Genomic DNA, 15,116 nt, shown 5'->3' on the forward strand with positions numbered 1-15,116 from the left:
TTCGCGGCTTGGTGCAGTTCGGCGCAGAGGAGCGGCGGTGCTGATAGCCTACTCCGGCAAGAGGACGGCGAGGGAGCCTGGAGGGCGTTGGAAAGCAGCAGAAGGGCCGGCCTTGGAGCAGATCGGGCGCAGGGATCCAGGACCCGTGAGGGGGAGAGGGGCGGCCAATGTTCCTGGGGCTTGGCCGGCTCGTTGAAGACGAGCAGCAGCGGGTCAACGCAGGCGGCGGCTCGCTGCAACGCAGAGACGAGTCGGGGACGGACTTGGTGCGGCGGAGCTCGGGGCCATGGCGAGCGGAGCACCTGCGAAGGGGAAGAGAGAGGTCAGGGACGGGCGAGAGGAGATGAAGCACGGGAACGAGAGGGGCAGCACTGTTCCTGGTGGACGAGAGAGGAGGAAGGGGCTTCAGGAGAGCGAGGAGGATCTCCACTCCTCTGGATCGAAGAGGGGGGAGGAAGCTCTTGATCGAGGCGGCGGGGTTTTCTGGCGGCTTCGAACCGAAGAGCTCGGGCTCGAGCAGTGGTTGGTGGGAGGAGGAATGGGGGAATCCCGATGTAGATTCGGTGGAGTGGTAGCGGCGATTGGACAAACCCCTTAGATTTTAGGGTTGCTGCCTAGGTCTATATAAAGCACTGAATTTTTGGTTAGGGGCTATCTGGAGCCTCCGATCAAAATCGGACGGTTCAGAAAGAATAGGCTAGGGAGTCCAAATAATAAAACGGTGATATTTTGTAGATATTTGGGGATGTTCCGGACATAGCGGTAGCAACAGCCCGAGTCGGGTCCGGGGCAGCTTTCGGGCGCGCGCGCGAGGAGGGCCGTGGGCTGACGAGAGAGGCTAGGCCTGGCGGTATGTACACTGTATAGACGGTCTCGAGCTGGGAGAAGAGAAGAGAGAGAGCCCCAGCGACTGTTTCCGGAGACCGAAAACGTTCGACGTTAGACCGGCTATAATACCGCTATAGTTTAACGGTTGGGCTATCAAACAAACTCCGAATGCGATGAAGCTTGACAGGCGGTCTATCTACACTATAATAAGACCGCACGCCAACTTTCAACCCATTCCGAGAACATTTTCTGGCCACTTATAAAATAATATTTCGGACATGTCGCGGGCGCGTGCAAGTGTGTCTGGGCTCAGAACGGACAACGGAGAGAACGAGGAGGCCGGGACGGATGCAAGTTTTAAAAACATGATGATGCAATGCACATGATGACATGATAAGATGCAACACGCAAGCAAATGACATGACAACGACAGCGAATAACTGGAGGACACCTGGCTCAACGGTCTTGGGGCGTCACAGCAATAATCTTTGATCTTATTTTCACTACAAAAAAGACACATCTGTGACATTTTGGGCCGAACGAATTTTTTTTCTGTCATACATATGACACTTCTATGACGATAATTGTTACAAAATCTGGTATCATCATAGATGTGATGGGCTCCTACTTCTATGACAGAAAATTATGACAGAAAATGGGCTTTTCGTCCTGGGTGGGCCGGAGACGCAGCTGCATGACATTCTTTGGGCCGTCCATGATGGAAAAAACCATGGTAGAAGCGAGGGCGAGGAAAATTTCGGGGAGTTCCCAGTTACAGTGGGAGGTCGGGGGCCGAGCGATGCACGTTTCTCTCGTACACGTACACGCGTGTGTGCGAGGCATTGGCTCTAATTGAACCCGAGCGAGGCGTTGGGCTCTAACTGAACCTGAGAGATTGCACTGCAGGCTACACGTTACTGAACCCGAGCGATCGATCGATGGCTGTTAACTAAACCCGATCGAGCGATTCCTTCGCTACTGCTGCTAACTGAAGCCGATCGATGCTGCCTCTGGATGGACAGTGAGCGTTGCGGGGGGGGGGGGGGGATGAACAGTTCCCGGTGGGGTGGATGAACAGGACCCCGTGGTGTTGCCTCTGGATGAACATGACCCGGATCGATCGATCCGGTTGGGGCTGGATGAACAGGACCTCGTGGAGGGCTGGATGAACATGACCACCCCGTGGAGGGAAGTATGAACAGTAGACGGTGGAGGGCAGGATGAAGAGTAGACGGTGGAGGGCAGGATGAACAGTAGCCCGTGGAGGGGTGGTTGAACAGGAGCCCGTGGAGAGGGCTGGTTGAACAGTAGCCGGTGGAGTAGCGCACGGTGGAGGCTGGATGAACAGGAGCCCGTGGATGAACAGTCGCAGGTGGAGGCTAGAGGAGGTCGATGGTGGATGAAAAGTAGCTCGTGGAGGCTGGAGGGGGTCGACGATGGAGATGAACAGTATCCCGTGTAGTCCTGTTTTGCGGTACGCCACACCCCTCTCGATGAACAGGACCCCTGTTTCGACCGTAGGAGGTCCGTTTCGTCTGTTTTGCAGTACACCACACCCCTCCCGATGAACAGGACCCCTGTTTCGACCGTAGGAGGTCCGTTTCCTCCGTTTTGCGGTACGCCAGACCCCTCCCGATCAACAGGACCCCGTTCCGAACGTAGGAGGTCTGTTTCCTCCGTTATGCAGTACGCCAGGCCTCGTTTCCATCGCCTGTTCCGTCCAAACCCTCCCGATGAACACGACCACGCATTCCGTTCCGACCCAGCCGGTTGGCTCCCACACGTTCCGTTGCCTCCCGATGAACACGACGCATTCCGTTGCCTCCCCATGAGCACGACGCATTCCATTGCCTCCCCATGAACACGACGCATTCCGTTGCCTCCCCATGAACACGACGACGACGTTGTTTCTCCGTTCTGACCCAGCCATGTCAACGAGCCCTCGCCGTACGTATGCGCGAGTAGGCGTTCGAGACCCCGCCCGCATGTACACATATGTGGCCGTATTTTCTTTCTTGCACCCTGGCCGTCTCTACTACGACATGTGCGCGCCTCTACATCCACCAGTATATATGTATGTACACGTTCGCGACCAGAATGACAACGCTACGTACGCTTCGACCAGGTGAGTCCTGACTGTCAGGCACTTCCTTGTGTGCGAAGATGTAGCTGGTGGGTCCCAGCAGTCAGGGGGGCGAAATACGGTGGCCCGTCCGGTGGGTCCCCGCTGTCAGGTGGAGGAATAATTATTTTGCACGTAATAAGGAGGCACTTCCTTGCTGCGGCCGTGGACCCAGCTGTCAGCGTCTCCACGTACAGTCCACGTCCGATGGAAGCCGTTCCTTGACCATGTTAACCACGCCGCGCCAAGAGCACCAGGGCGGTGGACGACGGCGAGGCCTAGGAAGGGGACGATGCGGAGCCGGGGAAGACGCGACAGTATGGGGGCACTGGTTCGCTGCGGTGTGAGGCTGCCATCACCGCAGAGTAACAGGGGGTGTGGGTGAGTAGAGGGATGGCCTGGCCAGCGGTGGGAGTAGTAGGGGGCGGTGAGGCCTCTGCCGCATCGCAGCCGGCCACGGGTGGCAGGAGCATGAGGCACGACCGGCGCTAGTTTGGGCGGCTAGAGCAAGAAGACCAGAGGTTGAAGAAGCACTACGGCCACTGGATGGACATCGTACGGTCATTGGAGCTAGAATCGTGCATATTGACTAAGTTGACAAAGCCCTCCGTCCCAGTCAACTTAGTAGGCCCACAAGTCAGCCTGCCACTATACTGGGTCCCAGCTAACAAGGGGAGTATTCATCTTTTTGTGCGTAATAAGGAGGCACTTCCTTGCGTGCGAAGATATAGCTGGTGGGTCCGAGCTGTCAGCGGCGGTAACGTTTTTTTCACGAAATACAGAGGCCCTTTCAGTGGGTCCCTGATATCAGGTGGAGGTATCATTATTTTGCGTGTAATAAGGAGGCATTTCCTTGCGTGCGGCCGTGGACCCAGCTGTCGGCCTCTCCACATACAGTCCACTTCAGATGCATGTCGGTCGTTTACCATGTTGACCAGGCCGCGCCGAGAGCACCAGGGCGGTGGACGACAGCGAGGCCTAGGAAGGGAACGACACGGAGGCAGGGAAGACTCGACAGTTGTTTCCCACGCGGAGGGGAGTACGACTGTACAAGGGTTTACTGGTTCGTCTGCCGTCGCTGGAGAATAATAGCAGGTGTGGGTGAGTATAGGGATGGCTAGGCCAGCGATGGGAGTACGGTGGGGCGGTGAGGCCTGCGCGGCAACACAGCCGGCCGTGGGGAGGAGGGAGCAGGCAGTCCCGCCGGCGCTTGTTTGAGCGGCTGGAGTAGGAAGAGCAAAGATTGAAGAAGCACGACGGCCGTTGGATGGACATCCAACAGTCACTGCTTGTGCGTCAACCTTTTTTTAGGAAAGCCTCAAATCTGTGAAAAATAGCATACATCCCATCTGCCATTATTTCTAATAATTTTCAGCCCATTTACTAATTCTTAAGGTTTTTTTGGAGCCCATATTCTTTTTGTTAGCATTACAGCACAAATTGTGGCCACGGTTAAAAAATTATACGAAATTTTGCATATTTCGGTGCGGTCCGAACTGTTTTTAATCCCGAAATTTCGTCTCACATTCAAACTGATTTAAAAAATAAATGTATATAAATATAAAATCCAACAAATTCTCCATGCATAAAAATTAATGTAATTTAAAATCTTGAAATGAAAAAAAAGATATTTGAAACTAATTGCCGGTTTGATGTGTTTTAAAAATGTACACCCCATTTCTCATTACTGATGGGCCATTTTCTCGGCCTGTCGAATGAAAGCTCTCCTCGTCTTGAAAGATTTGCAGCCCAACAGGCCTGACAAAGTGACTTACTTGGCAAATCACAAAAAACCGGGCTGTGGCCGTGGACCCAGCTGTCAGCCTCTCCATGTACAGTACTCTTCCGATGGAAGTCGTTCCTTGACCTCGTTGACCACGCCGCACGGAGAGCACCACGGCGAGGCCTAGGAAGGGGAAGACGCGGAGCCGGGGAAGACACGACAGTGGAAGCCCGCGCGGAGAGGAGTACGAGGGTTCACTGGTTCGGCTGTGGTGTGAGGCTGCCGTCGCCGCAGGGCCTGGCCAGCGGTGGGAATAGTAGGGGGCGGTGAGGCCTCCGCGGCAGCACAGCCGGCCACGGGAGGCAGGAGCATGCGGCATGACCGGCACTGCTTTGGGCGGCTGGAGCAAGAAGACCAGAGGTTGAAGAAGCACTATGGCCGTTGGATGGACATCGTACGGTCACTGGAGCTAGAATCGTTCATATTGACTAAGTTGACAAAGCCCTCCGTCCCCGTGAACTTTGTTGGCCCACAAGTCATCCTCCCACTATGGTGGGTCCCAGCTAGCAGGGGGTATTCATTTTTTGTGCGTAAAAAGGAGGCACTTCCTTGCGTGCGAAGATATAGCTGGTGGGCCCGACATGTCAGCGGGGGGAACATTTTTTTTACGAAATACAGAGGCCCTTCCGGTGGGTCCCAGCTGTCAGGTGGAGGAATCATTATTTTGCGCGTATAGTCCACGGCCGATGGATGTCGTTCGTTGACCAAGTTGACCAGGCCGCGCCGAGAGAACCATGGCGGTGGACGACTGAGAGGCCTAGGAAGGGAACGACATGGACCAGGGAAGACTCGGCAATGGTTGCCCACGCGGTGGGGAGTACAAGGGTTTACTGGTTCGGCTGCTATCACCGGAAAATAACAGGAGGTGTGGGTGAGTAGAGGAATGGCCTGGCCAGCAATGAAGTAGGGTGGGGCAGTGCGGCCTGTGCGGCAGCACAGCCGGCCACGGGAGGCGGGAGCAGGCAGTCCCATCGGAGCTGGTTTGGGCGGCTGGAGCAAGAAGACCAGATATTGAAGAAGCAGCAAGGCCGTTGGATTAACATCCAACGGTCACTGCTGCTAGAATCGTTTGTGGACTAAGTTGACAAAGCCAAAGTACACGTACCCACAAGTCAGCCTCCAAATCTGTCCCAAACAGCATACAACCCGAAATTTCTAGCCAGATTCAAATTAATTTTAAATCTAAATATACCTTAATTTAAATTCAATGAAATTTTACCCGCACAAAAACAATGAAATTTAAAATATCAAAATCCGAAAGAAAACAGTATTTTTGAACTAATTGTCTCTTTGCTGTATTTTTTCATTTTACAGCCCATTTATTATTACTTATAGCCCATTTCTTATTACTTCTAGCCCATTTTCTGGGCAAAATGCATCCCTCCTCGTCTTGAAATATTTCTGGCCCATTAGGGCGTAGAAAAGCAAGTAGGCCTACGTTGGTAATTCTGCAAAAAACAAAATAGCTGGCTAGCATTTTTCAGAAAGGAAAAAAACAAACTAGGCTGGTCATGTGCTAAACATATGAAATGAAAGCCTGGGCTAGACGGGCCACGGGTGCCACACAACCCAGTTGATGCCCTTCTCCATCCCGAAAAAACAAAATTACTGCGCGCGCTGCTGGGTCCCTACTGTCATCCTCACCATGTACAGTCATCTCCTTATTCCTCTCGGTTGTTGACCATGTTGACAACACTGGAGGGCGACGCTGCGGCGAGCGAACCAAGGCGGAGGACGATGGTGAGGCCTCGGACGGGAACGAACAGGAGCCGTTGCAGATCACAGCCAGCCGTGGGAGGCGGTAGCAGGCGGTCCCGCCGGCGCTGGTTTGGCTTTGGCGGCTCGAGGAAGAAGAGAGTGAAGAAATGCGGCAGACGTTGAATGTCAATCCAACGGTCAAGGTTGGCAAAATCGTTTGTTGACTAAGCGGACACCAAGTAGCATACTTTTTTATATATAGGAAGAAAACTACGAGGAGAATGCGTTCGTCTGCCATCCTCCTCACAGGGAACGTTCGCCACATAAGTGACTAGCACCCTTGGTTTTCATCCAAGAGGTCTTGGGTTCGAGTCCCAGGAACTCTCAATTTTGTCCTCCTTCCTTCCTAGCAAAAAACGGAAAGAAAATCAAAGACATGGGAAGGCGTACAGAACAAGCTAGTGTACCAGTAATGAGACGTTGCCGAGTTTTAGAAAAAAGAAAGACCTGCTCCTGTAGCTGGTTCGAATCCAAACCTAGACTATGACTATATATAGTGCTATGCTACTCTGCAAGTAATGAAACTGACATATCCAACGTTCGCTTCTCCTCTTCTCTACTTACTCTGCCTAGCATCAGAAGCTCTGGCCGCAGCAACCATGTCCGCTGGCTTCTCGTCCACCTGCTCTTCAGCAGGCAACAACCAGATATGCGCCAAGTCGCAACCCGTACCATCGCCTGTGGGTCTCATCACAGCCTCGCCGGGACGCGCATCGCAGCCGATTGCTCATCGCAACCCGCTGCCGTTGGTGTGGTGCCACTGTTGCAAATCACGCGGAGTCATCCGTCGAGTCTCAACCACAATCCGCAACCCTGGCCGAGTCTTCTACAAATGCCCGAATCATGGGGTAATAATATGTTTAAGTGTTGTTCTGCTGCTTTCAGTTGCTGATTTTTTTAATAGTTTGGTTGATGATCTACCAATTTGATTCGTGCAGAAAAGGGAAGATTCGTGTGATTTGTATTTCTGGGAAGTTGCTGATGTGGGGGAATGCTACTACGCTGATTATTTGGTTAGCCGAGGAATCCCAATACCATGACAAGTAACTGAAGGAATGGCAGAAGAGGAAGATGCAGAGCAAAAGGTTAAAAATGCAGTTCCTCTGATCATGGACAAGCAACAGCTGCTGAATGGCCTTGACAACAATGAGGAGATGAAAGAGCTTGTGAAGATAATGGGCAAAATCGATGTGCTCTGTAGGATGATTGTCTCTTTATTTGTAGTGTATGTAGCACTCGTGATGTATTCAGTGGCTACGACATGAGCACTTTGCTGAAACTAGTAATGAATGAAACCTATGTAGCAGGCTGGGCGTAGTGTTGTGAACATCTAATGATTTCTATTAACGAAAATTAGGGGGTATCCCCTTTTGCTCATATAAATAAATAAATAGCAGAGGCCCTGTCGGGTCAGCTTTGTTCTCATTCGAAGACGTCGAGAAAATTGTAGTCCAACAGCAAACTATGTCATCAAATTCAAGTTTCACAACCAAATATGAGTACAACTAAACAACAATGTCATCATGTTTTAGTTGTCATACAATCACCAAACACAAATCAGCATACATAACAAGTGATGTTCTCACAACAAAATACTAAACAACATGTTCATCAGGTTTCAGTCGTCATAGCAAACACAATTTCACATAGTAGATAAAAAAACGTCTTCTGACAGGCAAATACGACAAAAGCAATGTAATCATCATCCGCGGCAGCAGCGTTAACATCTTCGCCATGTGTATCAGTTTGAATCATAATTCCCCATGGTGTCATCTTCTTCTTCGTCCTCAACGTCCTCGAACGTTGGCTTCTTCTTGATCAACTCTTGTATGTCCATAGCACGACAGGCAATCTTTTCGCCGGCGTCATTGACGTGATGATTCTCAAAGATATTAGGAACATCTGTGTTATCTTGTACATCAGGAGCAGTGTAAGCATCATCTTGTTGTGCAACTTCATTAAACGAATTCCTCTGCTCAAACCTTTGCAATACTCTCCAGTCATCGCTACGTGCAAATGTATCTTCCAAGAAAAATATCTGTGTTGCTTGATTTGCCAAAATAAAAGGCTCGTTGGTCTGGTACGCCACCTTGACATTGATGGATTTGAAATAATCATCAGCTCTGGGTTTTGTGATCCTGGAAAACAGGTTATACCAACGCCAGCACAACAGAACCACACACCGATGATCCTCGAAACTGGAGATATACTGCAACTGAATAATGTTTGTTATGTTAGCATACATTTCAGTTGTCACTTTGTCATACGTATCCGTGCTCATGATGGCACTATTTTGTGTCTTCTTGCCTTCGTCTCGTGCAAGGGTGTTGTAGCGCACATCTCCAACAACGCAACATTCATAATGTCTTACCCGAGTATCAGGACCCATTGCTAGTGAGTAAAGGGCATCATCAACTGCCTGCCCATCCTCCCACATCTTCTTAACCTATGGTTAGAAAATAGACAAGCTGATCATCTTATGTACTCAATATATTAAAAAAACTGACAGTGCACTTCAAAAGCTTACATGGTTCTTGAACCATTTCGCAAATCCTGCCATAACCAGTTTGTCAATGTTTCTTGGATTTTGCGGCAGTAACTCCTCTTTGTAGATGCTGCACAACATAGTGATCGCGTCAAACATCTAAATATATAAGAATGTGCTGCAAGTTTAGTAGATTACGATGTATAAGCTGTAGTACTGCACTTACTTGATATAAGGTAGTATCTCGGGATAGTTATTCAACACATACCAAACCATTTTGTCCAAATCTTTAGGTTTGTCCTCTTGTTAACTCTTCCCTGTAACTCGAACAGAATAATCGAAAACATTGAGCCTGGGATTGTCTTCACCCACCTCTTTGCTAAGCTGATCAGCTGTTTCAATGTATTTTGAGCAGAATGTCAACGCTTCTATAGCAATGTAGGCCTTTGCAATGGAACCCTCGGGTCTAGCTCTATTCCTAACATAGCCCTTGAAAGTGCCTAGCTGCCTTTCAATAGGGTACATCCACCCATACTGTATTGGACCTCTAAGTAGTGCCTCATCAGGTAGATGAACAGCCAAATGCACCATCACATCAAAGAAGGCTGAAGGATATATCTTCTCAAGGTCGCATAGGATAGTTGGTATCTTGTCTCTAAGATGCTCCAAAGCATCTATCCTGATATTGCTACTGCAGAGTTCCCTGAAGAATTGTCCCAACTCTGCAACTGCTCTGTATAAGTCAGGGCGGCCCAATCCTCTAAGGATAACATGTAAAACCCTTTGAAGTAGGACGTGGAAGTCATGAGTTTTCAACCCTTGTACCTTGTTTCCATCTGCACTGACTCTCCTTTCAGGGTTGGAAGCAAATCCATGTGGGAATCTCACACGTGATAGGACCTCGCAGAATTCTTTTCTTTTTACCTTGTCCAAGACGTAAACAGCTGGTGCCATATCCTGTGGTTTACCTTCATCGTGCACCTACAAATACTTTCTAATACCCAGGTGTGTCAAATCAATCCAAGATTTTAAGGTATCTTTCGTCTTGCCTTCAATATTAAGAAGTGTGTCGATAATGCTGTCACATATATTTTTCTCGATGTGCATCACATCAGGATTATGACGCAGATCCAAATCTTTCCAATACTCCAAGTCCCACAAAGTGGACCTACGGGTAAACAATAATCTCTCTTCTACCCTGCCACACTTCCTTTTCCCGCTACTATTACCAGGATGGTTTCCTAGTGTAATATGCCTGACCTTCTCTAATTCCACTTGCAACTCATCGGTGGTGAGCCTCTTTGGCGCATCACGGTTTTCATGCTTTGCATTGAACACATGTCCTCGGTATTTTCTAGGATGCGGCTTGTCCTTGGCAAGGAAACAGCGGTGTCCAATGTAACAGCTCTTGCTAAGTATTGCGTATGACAGCGGATTCCTGTCACAGCGAACACATGCATTGTAACCATGTGTCGTTCGCCCTGACATACTGCCCAAAGCCAGATAATCATGGATGCACCAAATTATAACAACACGCAGAAAGAAATCAGCTGGTGGGCTGCCATATAGGTCTCGAGTGAGAACACCCTTCCATAGCTGTTGAAGTTCCTCCACAAGAGGCTCCATGAACAAATCAAAATCCTTTCCAGTACTTTTTGGACCTGGGATGAGCAAGGCCATCATGTAGATTGATTCTTTGGTGCATACATTTGGAGGCATGTTGTATGGGATAACAAGCACTGGCCACATGCTATATGTGGCGCTCTGGTAGCGAAATGGGTTAAATCCATCTGAAGCTAAGCCAAGTCTAATGTTTCTCGGGTCAGTAGAAAACTCTTTGTATTTATCATTGAAGCTTTTCCACTCACTACCATGAGATGGATGGCTCATTACATTCTGATCTCTGTACTCCTGGTTCCTAGAATGCCACAATACATCCTCTCTTGTTTCAGCATCATGAAACATCATCTGCAATCTTGGTGTAATTGGAAAATGTCTCAGAACATTATGAGGAATCCTCTTCACAGCATCGCCATCTTTCCATCTTGATGATTTGCATTTCGGGCATTCACTTAAGTTGGCATAATCCTTACGGAACAGAACACAATTATTCTTACAAACATGGATCATATCAGATCCAATTCCAACTGCACGAAGGAAATTCTTCATTTTACTGTCGTGTGTGGCAGCTCAGACGCATCTGGGAAAGATTCGCGGAAAGCAGCCAACATCGCATCGAATGATTTGTTGGTCATCCGCTCAGATGTCTTCACCTGAAGAAAGGTGACCATAGCTGAGAATACTGACAGCTTATTTCCTGGGGTGACAGCAATGTTGCATTGTTCCAACATGCGGGCCCATCGTTTTTCTTCTGCAGGTGAAAGTTCACGGAATGCACGAGCATTTTGTAGCATTGTTTCAATGTTGGTCAAACTCACTGGCTCCGCCACCACCACCTCCTCCTCCTCTTCCACCTGAGCATCAGGCAGATCAAGATGGTGATCTGCTGCTTCCACGTAGTCAATAACATTGACGTTCACAGCTTCACCATGATGAACCCACCTAGTATATGTGACCGACATCCCATACAAGTGTAGATGATTTTGCACAGTTGACTGGGGTCTTGTAACTGAATTCATACAACTGCTACACGGGCAGAGCACATCTGATTTCGGACCACCATACTCAGCTTTGATAAAGTTCATGAAGTTTTCAACCCCCTCGACATATGCAGCAGAGAATCTTCGAGCAGAAGTTATCCAAGTGCTTTCCATCTATTAGACATACAAATTAGTTCTTCTACTAGATATTACAGGAAAAACATATATGCTTTTTATGAAGTCCAGAAAAAAAAACCCTAGGTCGATGTCTAAAGCTATGGCAAGATATTTGGACGAGCAGATCTAAGTAACGAAATATATGTAAAGCTAATTCAGCAAACATATTTGAGTGCCAAATTATGGCAGGCTGTTTCAACAGTCAATGAGGCCGAGCACACAGCCATCGAACTATCGAAGGCCATCGCAGCAACAAAGATCGAGTATAAAACAGTGTAGAGCTATTTCAGCTAACAAATTGGCTACTAGACCATGGCAATCTACGTCACAATAAATATATGGCAGTATATTTTAGCAACTAATCGGCCTTGGCATGCCATCTCAGCTAAGCAGATTGAGTGCAGAACAAGGCAAGGAAGCTTCTTAAGCAGAGCATATTGACAGTAAACTACTTCGACAAATAGTGAGATTAACAGCGTCTATCAGCTAACATTCAGCGCTACACCGACATGAACGGGGCCTTAGTCTAGAATGCGCGTACCGTGGGAGAAGCTGACCGCCATGTGTCTCCACATGAACGTCGCCAGCGGTGGCCGCGCTGACCGCCGTGCGCCTCCATAAGAACGTAGCCAGAGGTGGCGGCGCGGCTAGAGGACGGCAGTCTACGAGAGCGTACTGTGGGAGCGATAGGATCGCCAAACCGCGGCGCCGACGTATCAGCGCGGCGGGGAGGGCGGCTTTGGCAGAGCGAATGGAGTGGAGGGGGACAGGGGGTGAGGGGGGTTTGGGGAATATTATTAGCTAGTTGGCCGAAGGGTGGTTGAATCGGATTTGGGGGGATTTTTTGGGTGTGTGTGGGGGGAAGGATTTTCATGCGATGGGCGGGGGGAGTTTGGCACATGGTCGGTTTCTCCAAGTGCAGTCCCACGTGTCAGTGAAGAAGCAAGCCGAAGCACGTTCCGTTTGCATGAGCCGTGTGCAGGACCGAACGTGTGTGGGGTGCAATGCGACCGCGACAGGAGTGTTGTGAGTGTACCGCATTTTTTCCTTTTAAACTAGGTTCTTCGCCCCCTCAAAAAAAATCTATTGCTTCGCGCGATCCATCGATACTACTACTAGTAATCCGGTAACCCTGACTAAAACGGCGCGGCCGGGTCTTTTCCCGCGCGATATGCTGGGAGTATGGCTTAGTTGGGTTTTTTAGGATGAGTAATGCTACACCTACGTAATCCCAGTTACGTAATTAATGTAATGTGAAACGTGTGAGCTGTTGATTGTAGATTGGGGGGAGGGAGGGGCCCACCGCCATGAAAATCAGGGGAGGAGAGAGAGAGGCAATTTACGTTAACCCTTTCGTAGGTTCCCGTAGATGTAGAAAGATGTGTCAGATCCTGCAATATAGGCCGTCCGATCTATATCTAACGGATAGGAAGGAAACTATGACAATTTACCCGCACTCCTCTCCACATTTGCAGATAAGGCTTTCCCTCGTTCATCCTTTTCTCCCGCAAGATCTTGATCTTCCGTGCAACGCACATGCATCTTGCTAGTACTCCTACAATATGTATATTATTGTGAAAGTTCATATACACCGGCCGAGATTAATGCAAACATGACAGATTTTCATTACATTTCGAACTTTTATAGGACAAAAAAAATAAAAGAAACCCGACCCTAAACCTATTCTACGGCGGCGACCGACGTCCTCCATCTGTGATCTCCATGTATGGGGGCGGGGTTCAAGACCCGTGAAGTGAAGGTGCGGTCTCCGGCGAGGAAAAGTAGAACATGGGAGACGGACCGACCAATTGGCACACCATGCCCTATCGCCTCCCATGCCCTACTCATCCTCGGAGGAGTCCCCGACCTCGGCGGTGCCAGACGTTGGACGACGGCAAGTAGGATGCGTGGCTGACAATGCTCCCATCGTCGGCCGCCAGCGTGGCCACCGCTTGTGCGGCGACTTGACCGAGGGCGGCGACCTCGAGCTCCACCCCCGAAGACAAGCTCTCTCGCAGAGCGTTCGCGCTTGCGGTCATGGCAGATGTGGTTCCAGGTAGGAGGACGATGCGCTATGGTGTCGAGGTTAGCTGGGCGTTGCCGCTTTAAGTAGCGCATTCCAGTGAGGCCAAGCGTCCGGGTGCGTCATTAAGTCACCGGAGTTGGTTCCGCGGGCACCGAGCCTCTTAATGACGACATACGAACGGACGGCATGAATGCGGGCAGCTGGCGCCGGCTGGGAACGCACCGCACGACGGCACGAGGGACGAGGGTTTTAGTGTGCCAGGGTAGTCAGCTGCGATCGTGGCAACGTTGGAGATGCCCTTTGCTCACATGTGATCCCCGCATGTCATTGAAAAAGCAAGACGACCCGGCATGGTCTCAGGTCCAGAGGATGCAGTTGGCCGCGCTACACCACTCCGCAGACGCGTCACGGCGCCCCGTGCATCCTCGACGAGCCGGGTGTTGGGGTGTGTTTGGTTTGTGGCCAAAATGCACCTTGCCAAAATTTTGGTCATGACCAAAAGATTGGTCTTTGTTTGGATGGTTGCCATTTTTTTGGCATGCCAATGAACTCTAGCCAACTCTAGTTCATTTTTCTTGCCAATGTCGGCCAAATCATGGGCAACCAATACCTCAACCAAAATTTTGGTCATGACCCAAAGATTGGTCTTTGTTTGGATGGTTGCCATTTCTTTGGCATGCCAATGAACTCTAGCCAACTCAAGTTCATTTTTCTTGCCAATGTCGGCCAAATCATGGGCAACCAATACCTCAACCAAAATTTTGGCTACCCAATGCTTTGATGGGAAACCTTGGGCACAAACCAAACATACCGTTGGTCGTGCCACAGCACTAACGCCACCCTCGGCAAACTGAAACCGACCGTGTCTAGCGACAATTTGAGCGTGTCGCTCACCGCGGTCGCCGTGTCCAGAGGTGGTGCTAGAGCTGCACCCCGTTGTTGGCCCCAATGACCCACATGAACGGTTGTCGGTGGCGAGGAGGTTGTGGGCCAGCTCCTCCATTGGACTAGTCTACGCTACATCGTCCCGACAGGTGTTCCCCACATGTCTGTTTCCCTGTTTTCCCGTCCATATTCAAGCATCAGTGCTCCGCGTTGCGCATTAGGCCTTTCACTATGTAGGACAAGCGAGACAACTTATTGTTTATTTGAGCCGTTCAAGTATAATCATGTGGCGTTTATTATTTCTCATTCCTCTCCAACCCTCTTCTCCATTGATCATGTTGCCCTCTAGTCGAGTCCATCCTCCCGCATGCCTCATTTGAACATTCCGCCGAGTATCATTCGCATGTACCCACCCTAGTCCTCTTTCAATAGATCTCCGGACCACGAGATGA

The 15,116-nt window shown here is 49.8% G+C and overlaps 1 pseudogene; it reads left to right on the top strand.

The window, feature by feature from the left end:
• The first annotated feature begins 286 nt into the window (after positions 1-286).
• LOC125506812 overlaps positions 287-15,116 on the top strand; it is a 142,231-nt pseudogene continuing 127,401 nt past the window's right edge.

Source organism: Triticum urartu, chromosome 5 (genome assembly GCF_003073215.2).
Source record: "Triticum urartu cultivar G1812 chromosome 5, Tu2.1, whole genome shotgun sequence".
NCBI classification, from domain to species: domain Eukaryota; kingdom Viridiplantae; phylum Streptophyta; class Magnoliopsida; order Poales; family Poaceae; genus Triticum; species Triticum urartu.